Genomic DNA, 8,825 nt, shown 5'->3' with positions numbered 1-8,825 from the left:
AGAAGGGGTAGAGGTGCCTTCATGGAGAACAACTCTATTATTTTTCTCCTCTCTTTTTCTCCTTGGGTGTGGCCGGCCCCTCCCCTTTCTCTCTTCTCCATCTTATGGCCGAACCCCATCTCATCCTTGGAGTCCTTGTGGTGGCCGGATCTTGCTTGCAGAAGATGGAGAGAAAAGGAGGTGATATTTCTAGCATCCCGTGGAGCTTGGTGGTGGCCGAACCTCTTCATCTTTGGAGGAGCTCTTGGTGGCCGAAACCTAGAAGGAAGAAGAAGGTGCTTGGTGGTTCTCATCTCGGAAGATCGTTGCCCACACAACGTCTGAGGTTAGAAGAGGAATACGGTAGAAGATCAAGACGTTATTTGCTTACAAAGAAAGATATAACTAGTAATTGTTTTCCGCATCATACTAGTTTTCTTTGTATAGTTATTTTTAGAAATACCAAACATAAGAGGCATATGATTCTAGAGTTTTCAGATTTTTTTCGAAGTTGTGTTTCTTTTATTTTATTTTTTCGAAGTTGTGATTCGATTGTTCTTTTTGGTTAACCTAGAGTTATTTAAGGAAATTAAATATTAGCTTTCCTTAAAAGGCTTTGTCTAGGTGGTGGTGGTTGCTCCCATATCCAAGAAAGCCATGTGTCTCGCCATGCAGTCCTGGAAGCAAATTTTGGAAATTAATATTTGATAGAATTAATAACATAGGTGGATTTGAATCAATAGTGTTAAGTTCCGCTTGCGATTCAAATCTAAACCATTAAGAACAGATAAGTTAAATTTGGAATCAATGATGTTATGTTCCGTCTGCAATTCCTAATTTAACTTCTAAAGAACACAATAGGCTATTTAAGGAAAGGTTCGACACTTGTACAAAAAAAATTTTGTATAGTGGAACCGGTACAATTTTCTTAGGACTAACCAACACCGACTGGCTTTAGGGCTGACCAGCTATGTACACCCTAATTTTGACTACCACCTCATCTTGACTTTGGCTGACACCTCACCTTGACTTTGATTGTTATATCATCTTGACTATCGACCCCACATTACTTTTGGGGTCACTCACAATACGTCATATCACAAGCCTCCACTTTAAGTCTAGTTAAAGAAGGTTCATGACTGATTGACTAAACCCGAGTCCTACTACCATTTGATCATCCGAATGACTGTCAACTCTAGTCATCACCCCTCACTATTACCGTTAACATTATCTTTCTCGAAAAAACGCATGTCACGCGCTTGATATGTAAGGTAAGGCACCGGTGATATGCGTGAGAGCGCATCAACAAAATAATTTGTTGTCTTTGTTGGTGTAGGAAGCACCAGATGATTGAACCTGAGTTTTGATTATGTCAAAGGGTCCAAAGTTAAATTGTCTTGTGATCTAACAAGATTGATTGAGCTTGCAGGAAAGTCCTAAGTTGTCTTAGGCAAAAGTCCTAGTGGATTCTAGGCAGGTGGAAAGCCCTAGGGGGTGGTAACTCTAGGTCCTACAGGGCGGTAACCCTAGGTGATGGAAAGTCCTAACTGAGGTTAGGCAGGTAGAAAATCTTTGGGGGTGGCAACCTTAAGTCCTAGGGGGCGGTAACTCTAGGTAATGGAAAGTCCTAGTTGCGATTAGGTAGGTGGAAAATCCTAGGGAGAGGTAACCCTAGGTTCTTGGGGGTGGTAACCCTAGGTCTTAGGGGGTGGTAATCCTAGGCAGAAAGTCTAGTCGGTCTGAAGGACCTATCTGGCAATAGGTAATCTCTCCTGAGAGGAGTAGGTGAGGACGCATTCCCCGGTAAGAGAACAGTAGGCGTCGGTTCGATATAGGGTTTCTGGAGGAAATATGAAGTTAGAACCGGACAGTCCGAAGGCTGTCAAAGTTATTGATTTACATATTATCTGCTATGTGTTAACTCTATTTTGCAGGAGACTAACACTCTATGCAGAGTTAGATTTGACTGAGATTGGTCGACCAAACCTCGGGTTCAGTCGACTGAACCTCTAAACAGCAAAATCTGAGTTCTAGCGGGTGGACCGGGTTCGACCAAGGGATCGGTCAATCGAACCTCGGGTTCAGTCAATCGAACCAAAGATAAGCGACAACTAGATCAAGCCGGGTTGATCGGGGTAGAGATCATCGGTTGATTAGTCGACCGAATGGTGGGATCGGTCGATCGAACGAAGGCTTATCCGAGCGGCAGAATCTGGACGGGAAGTGGGACTGATCTAGGTGGGATTGGTCGGCCGAACCAGGGGATCAGTCGACGGATCAGTGATGAGTCAAACCTGATCCTGAGATCAGTGGATCTGGGTTAGGTCTAGGTTGGCTATAAAAGGAGGCTTGACCAGTTGCTTTAACGATACTGGCAATAAAATTCAGAACGATCTTCTAAGCTGCGCGCTACTCCGAAATGACTCGACAATGCTCAGCTGTCCCGACAATCGACGATCATGTTTCTTCATCTTTGTATTGTCAGTAACTTTATAATACTGATGTTGTACTTCAAACTTGTAATAGTTATTCGAGCTATTAGTGATTGCCCACCGAAAGCGATCAACGATCGCGGACCTTGGAGTAGGAGTCACCACATGCTCTGAACCAAGTAAAAGAAAGCTTGTTACGTTGCTTGTTTTCATCATTCTTTATTCCGCTGCATTTACTTTGAGTTTTCCAAAATGAATGAAAAAGCAACGCGTGCTATTCACCCCCCCTCTCTAGCACGTTTACAATCCTACAATCTTGTCCATCATAAATGTTGTTTCATGGTCAAGCACCACGTGCTCCACCAACTCCTCATTCTCTGATGTGATAGCTGATGCAAACCATTTTGTACGGACTAGTGGCAATTCATCCTCTTCAATCTAATGGTTGTAACCAATCAAGCTTGTTTTGATCGGATAGTCGGGCTTTAAAGAACTCTCATGGCTCATGTTAAAAGCCCTAAACGTCTCAAGAACTAATTCATTCATGCCTTGCCCTCTTCAGTTTTCTCCTCTGGCAATTTCTATTGAGTACACTCCCATTCCCATGATCTTCCTAGTAAGTGTTTCTTCTGATCCATCTACATCTCTCCGTTGTTCATCCATGGCCCAAGAAATTTTTACCCCTTGGTATATACATCCACTCGCTTTGATTTCGATAGCTACGACGTTGAGATGGTCTGTCTAGCCCTAGAGATCCCTAAAAACCTATACATCCTCATTCCTGGGCTACGTTGCCTTATTCAAAGATCAACTTCAGGCTTGTTTGCGCTTCCTTATCTCACACTTTCTATCTGAAATAAGTCACTACTATTGGTGCAATCGACCCAAGTTTGATCGGTATGATCATGGTTTTGATGTGTGTGTCAAAGAGTTTAAGTTAGACTTTCATATGTGTTTAATATATGTTTGAGTCTTGCAAGACTTGGTGAAACACATGAGGAACTTGGTGCGACCAAGATTGGAAAGCTCATCCAAGGGCTTAGATCCTTGAGTCGGTGAAGGATGGTGTGGAAGACATCCGAGGGACCGTCGGACGAGGAGCAATGGAGTGGAGCCGAGGGAAGTGGACTTCAAGACAACGTGAAGGATGACACGGAGAGGAGGTGCGGGCTTGGGTGCATCTGAGGGGCAAAGGCCAAGGAAGAGGACTTCAAAGGTGACTCCGGAAAGGATGAGTGTGTGAGAATATAATGGACCAGTCGACTGGTCATAGGACCAGTCGACTGATCCAATTTCACGGAAAGCACAGAATGCTTCTGTGCTCATCGGCTAAGGGGACCAGTCGACTGGTCCCATGACCAGTTGACTGGTATATGGTTTTTGGCAGAAGATGGCTTCAGCAGAGAGTCGTTGGCTGTGTCTAACGGCTACATCAGTTGAATGGTGCATGGACCAGTCGACTGATGTCGGGGTTGAGTTGATATGATGATCAACTCTCTCATCTTATTTATAGGAAGCTTTGGGGTATGAAGGATGTTACTCATCCTTGTCGAATAACCCTAGTCTTTGCCCAAAGCTTCTAAGTTTACTCTCTTCCTCCCAAAACCTAAACTTCATTTTGTAAAGTGGAAGAGATCCTTTGTGAGAGGTTTGCTCCACCGAGAAGGAGAAAGCTCTAGCCGGAGATTGCCAGACACTGATCCACAGAAGGATCAAGGGTTCATCCACCTCAAGGATACGCCGTGGAGTAAAAGCAAGCAATCTCCGAAGCACGTAAAGGAATCGTGTTAGCGTTTGTGATCTTTCGTTGTTTTAGTTTCATTTTTACTTGTGCAAACTAACCGTGTAGAGAAGAAAGGGAATTGGGGGTGACCTAGCTATCTAACCCCCCTTTTAGCTAGTCACCGATCCCTTCAACTGGTATCAAAGAGAGGACTCCCTTCAATGGACTAATCGCCGAGAAGAGCACTTATCAAAATTGCCGGCTCAAGCATTCATCCACCCAAAATTGAAGGAGACTTCTCTTGGTGGAAGAAGAAGATGGAGGTATTCTTCGAAACCGATTTCAATATAATGCTAATTATATAAAATTGTTTTGAGATGCTTAGGGACTAAGACAATAAGTTAATTGAAAAAAGTAAGGTGGAGCAAGAAGCAAAGGGAAGAGCATGTAGCAAACTCAAGAGCAATACATCACCTCCTAAGTGTTCTTCCTCAACAAGAGGTGACTAGGATTGGAAACTACACAAGCGCCAAAGACTTGTGGGAAAAAGCTAGTGGAGCTTCATGAAGGGACATCGGAAGCGAAATTAGCAAGAAGAGACCTCCTTCGAACTCAACTCACAAATATCAAGCTTGAAAAAGGAGAAAAGGTATCAATTTTACATTCTAGAATTAAGAAAATTTTAAATGGACTAACAAGTATAGGTGAGACACTTACAAACTAAGATATCATAATGAAAGTCATCAATGCTTTCCCAAGAACCTCAACATGGAGCTCAATTGTAGATTCATTCTACATTTCAAAAGATCTAGAGAAATCTTCTTTAGATGAATTCTTGTCAACAATGGAGCTCCACGAAACTAGAGTTGAAGAGCTAGATGGAGAAGTCCATAGATCAAGAGGAGTAGCCCTTGTGGCAAACAAGGGAAAGGGTAAGAAAAAGAAGTCTTCATCCCCACCATCCTCCGACTCCGAAGAATCAAGTGCCTCAATGGATAACGACCAAGAGGTGTATATGGTAAGAAAAATGAGAAGAGCATTTAAAAAATTTTCATCTAACAAATCCCATGCTAGGAAAAGTTCAAGAAGCAAAAGTAGGATAAGGAAGATCATTTGCTATAATTGCCAAAGAGGACACATAAAAGATGATTGTCCTCTTGAAGAAGAAGAAGGAAGGAAAGAAGAAGGAGGAGAAGAAGACAAAAGAAAAGGGGAAGAAGACTCACAATCTAAAAGCAACATGGGATGATCCATCATCATCAGAGGAAGAAAAGCATCATGTGCCCCATTTTGCTCTAATAGGAATTGATGATGTAGCCTCCACCTCATCCGAACAAGAAGATGGAAGGATCTTAAGTGAAGATGAAGAAGGGAGCTCAAGTGAAGGGGGAGGTCAAACATCGGATTTGGACTTCTCGGTAAGTGAGGTACATAATCTTTCTCCCCATGTTTTAATTAAAATTATTTCAAGTACAAATGATGATTTGTTTAAGGCAAAAAGAAAGAACAAATATTTGAAAAATGATATTTGCATGCTTAAAGAAAAATTAGAATCCATGCCTATTATGGAAGATGATATGCATGTTTCTTTTTCTTCAAGTTCAAATGTTTCATGTCTAGAAGAGGAAAATAGGAAACTAAGGGAAGAGGTAGAATACCTTAGCGAAGCTCTTAGAAAATTTGAAATTGGCTCCAAAACCCTAAACATGATAATTGGGAGCCAAAGGGGAAGTTTCACAAAAAGAGTTTAGGGTATAAGGAATCCAACAATGAAAAAGTCTATCATTGTCTAATTGCTAGGGGGCAACCCAAGACAAAGATTATAGATAGGAAATGGATTCGTAAGGAGTATTTGGTAAACCCAATTAAGAAGAACTTCTATTGGGTATCAAAATTAATCCTCAAGGGTTAGAGGATTTTGGATCAAGTCAACCATGATAGTAATAAATTCCAATTTTTTTGGTTGACTTGAGACCTTAAGGGGGAGCACTTAGCCTTGAAAGAGATTCATGATCAAGAGGGCTAAGTCGAGGTTGCTTTTATCTCATCTCACAATGACTTGCATTATTTTCCAAAAATAAATGTGAGATGATAGGATGATACTTATAATTCACTTATGCTTATGACATTTTGATAAGTTATGAAATATATCAAATTTTTGAGTAATCATAGACCAATTATGGGGAAAGCAAATGTTTAATTAATGAGCATCTTGCCCATAGATAAGAGTTGGACATTTCAAATATTTTGAAAACAACTCTATGTTTTATTTACAGTGAATAGTTATTTTGAAACATATGATTGTAAAACTGGGGTTAAAATTGATACATAAATTGCATGTTTTGTGATTTTTGAGATTTGGTCAAAATTTCAAAAATACTTTGACTTTTTATGAATATTTTTCCTAGTTAAAAGACATTTCAAGAAATATGTTGTCAAAGTTTCATGATTTTTTGAATTTTCTAGAATTTTTTATACATTTCTGAAGTTGATTGCAAAAGGTTGAAAATTCGGTTTCAAAATGTACCAGTCGATTGGTACCAGCTTTCCAGCATACTGTTGTTTTCTGAAATCAAATTTTTGGTCAAAATTTGATCACACTTGATGTCATATAGTGTATGATTGTCTGGTACAATCTTTTTGATGGTGTCAAAGAGTTAGAAACCTTTATTACCATACTTGTGTGCAAAACTTGAAAATTAAGGAAGAGAGCATACGTTTAGGGGGAGTTTGGTTTTATGCCTCATGTTTACATATTGCTTGTAATTTTCAAAGTTATTATTTATGTCTAACTTAAACATATAGTCACACATCAAAAAGGAGGAGATTGTTGGTGCAATTGACCCAAGTTTGATCGATATGATCATAGTTTTGATGTGTGTGTCAAAGAGTTTAAGTTAGGCTTTCATATGTGTTTGATATGTGTTTGAGTCTTGCAGGACTTGGTGAAACACATGAGGAACTTGGTGTGGCCAAGATTGGAAAGCTCATCCAAGGGCTCAAATCCTTGAGTCGGTGAAGGATGGTGTGGAAGACATCCGAGGGACCGTCGGACGAGGAGCAATGGAGTGAAGCCGAGGGAAGTGGACGTTAAGGCAACGTGAAGGATGGAATGGAGAGGAGCTGCGGGCTCGGGTGCATCTGAGGGACAAAGGCCGAGGAAGAGGACTTCAAAGATGACTCCGGAAAGGATCAGTGTGTGAGAATGTAATGGACCAGTCGACTGGTCATAGGACCAGTCGACTGATCCAATTTCACAGAAAGCACAGAATGCTTCTGTGCTCGTCGGCTAAGGGGACCAGTCGACTGGTCCCATGACCAGTCGACTGGAATATCAGAAGATGACTTCTGCAGAGAGCCATTGGTTGTGTCTAACGTCTACATCAGTTAATTGGTGCATGGACCAGTCGACTGATGTCGGGGTTAAGTTGATATGATGATTGATAACCATGATTTTGCTACATTATCTTGATTCATAATGCATATTTTTAATGATCTTTTCATAGCATAAACTCATATTTACTTTACATTTCACAAATTACATTTGATCTTGGACTTAATTGCAAACTAGCCTTTAATCATGGTATTTAATGCTAATAGTTGATATATTTTTTTTTTAGGCATCAAAAGGGTCATGGACCTGATCAATTCATACCACATTTGGGCTCAAATCTAGGGCTAAACAAGTTGATCAAACCTTGGAGTGATTTGGACCGTTCATTAAATATTAGAGAGATCTGAGCCATCCGTCGAGGATCTGGTCCATCCAAGTTAAGAGGAACTACATCATAGCGATCGATCAAGATCTAGAGCTTTTGATCCTGATTTGAGAAGTTTGAACCGTTAGATGAGATCAGAGCATTCTCAGTCGTTAATCAGATTTGAGGTTGATTTAAAAGGGCTCGAGAAGCTACAGTGCCCTTCGAGCTCGAAGTTTCTCATGACAAATCCATTGTTCATCTTCGTTCCTGCAGCTCTCGTTGCGTTTCCAAATCCGTGAGTAAGTTTTCTTCATCGCCGGTGATTCCTAAGTTGTTGGCGTTCGTCGTCCGAGATCAGAGAACGGCAGAGGGCGTTCCTAAGTACGTGAGTTTGATTTCTGATTTTCGTCCGCAATCCAGACAAAGGGCGTTCCCCAAGATCTGAGATCTCCATCAGCCAACGGAGCTCGAAGGACGTTCCCAGAAGCTTCCGATTCCATTACAACTTCCATTTCATCTGCTGTACTCGACTTGAACTGATCAATCGATCGAGTGATGCAAATTTTTAGAATTGAGCTATTGTTCTTCGTGCAATGAGAGTGTCAGCCAGTCCGTGAGCTTGAAGGGCGTTCCCAGAAGCTGTGATCGAAAGGCTGCACTAGCTGGGAGCTTGGATCTTCACCAGTGATTGCCCGAAGGGTGTTCTCAGAGGTGACTCTGCTTTCTGGCAGAGTGAAGAAGCTGAAGCATGGATTTGAGTTGTGAACGATTTACTTTTCTTACAATTTAGTTTTCTTTTTCATTAAACTTGCTCAGATCTGAATCCTTACATTGCAATTTAATTTTTGTTTGAGTTATTGTAATTCCAATTTTGATTTCTTGCTTGCAACCCCGACCTTGTTGAACCTTTGTAATTGATCTATGTTCTGTTTTGAGTTTGCAATACTGTTTACTGTTAGTTTGTAGATTTTTGTTATTTAGTTAGCAATT

The sequence above is a fragment of the Zingiber officinale genome, chromosome 2A, assembly GCF_018446385.1.
Source record: "Zingiber officinale cultivar Zhangliang chromosome 2A, Zo_v1.1, whole genome shotgun sequence".
NCBI classification, from domain to species: Eukaryota; Viridiplantae; Streptophyta; class Magnoliopsida; order Zingiberales; family Zingiberaceae; genus Zingiber; species Zingiber officinale.
Note: the sequence above shows the minus strand (reverse complement) of the source record.